This window comes from Penaeus monodon, chromosome 24, assembly GCF_015228065.2.
Source record: "Penaeus monodon isolate SGIC_2016 chromosome 24, NSTDA_Pmon_1, whole genome shotgun sequence".
NCBI classification, from domain to species: domain Eukaryota; kingdom Metazoa; phylum Arthropoda; class Malacostraca; order Decapoda; family Penaeidae; genus Penaeus; species Penaeus monodon.
In genome coordinates this window covers 36,646,458-36,647,114 of record NC_051409.1, presented here as the reverse complement: position 1 = coordinate 36,647,114, position 657 = coordinate 36,646,458, and the positions used below count along the sequence as shown (strand labels likewise).

Below are 657 nucleotides of genomic sequence, written 5' to 3'. Positions count from 1 at the left end.
TGGGCGTGGGGTACCCAACAGGCCCACATCCTCGCAGAGCTCAGTCAGTACCTCACAAACTCTGGCTGTGAACGCTGTCGCACACTCAGTGTAGTGTCGCAGTTATCTGGCCGCCGCTAAAATCTGCAACGCTAGTAAAAAAAATTTATCACTGATCTGCCTGATATCGTCCTGAGAACCTCTTGAACTGAGACAGCCTCGTTGGGACAGCACCTCGACTTTTACCACATAACCAGCACACCGAGGTCGACTCCTGCCCTACCACCAGCCAACATCCTTTGACAACCAAGAAGGTAGGTTTATTGTGAATTGTGATTGTTGTGTGAAACGTTAACTCGACCGGGTGGGGAGGTGTTGGGTTCTGGTTTCTTGATAAAAAATGGCATATTCAGCTCTTCATCGAATTATGAGGTTATCTGATTACGCTCCTCTATTATCGACTAAATGTCTTCCAGTAAGCTAATATTAGTCATCTTTGACCGATAAAACTTTCGAGATAACTAGATGTCTTAGACAGTCAATCTCTCACTAAATGACAAACATCCACTTGACTTATCTCTTTTCCCACGGCAGGATCATAAAATTATGATGTAACAGGGGACATTAGTCCTCACTTTATCAGTCGGGATTCTCTTGAGAAAGACAGATGAGAAAGTG

General features: G+C 44.6%; 1 protein-coding gene across 1 annotated transcript in view; it reads left to right on the top strand.

Annotated features, from left to right (window-relative positions):
- Window positions 1-562: 562 nt before the first annotated feature.
- LOC119588771 overlaps window positions 563-657 on the top strand; it is a gene marked incomplete in the record, with an annotated part of 2,443 nt that continues 2,348 nt past the window's right edge. Inside the window, 1 exon segment of the mRNA XM_037937412.1 lies at window positions 563-657.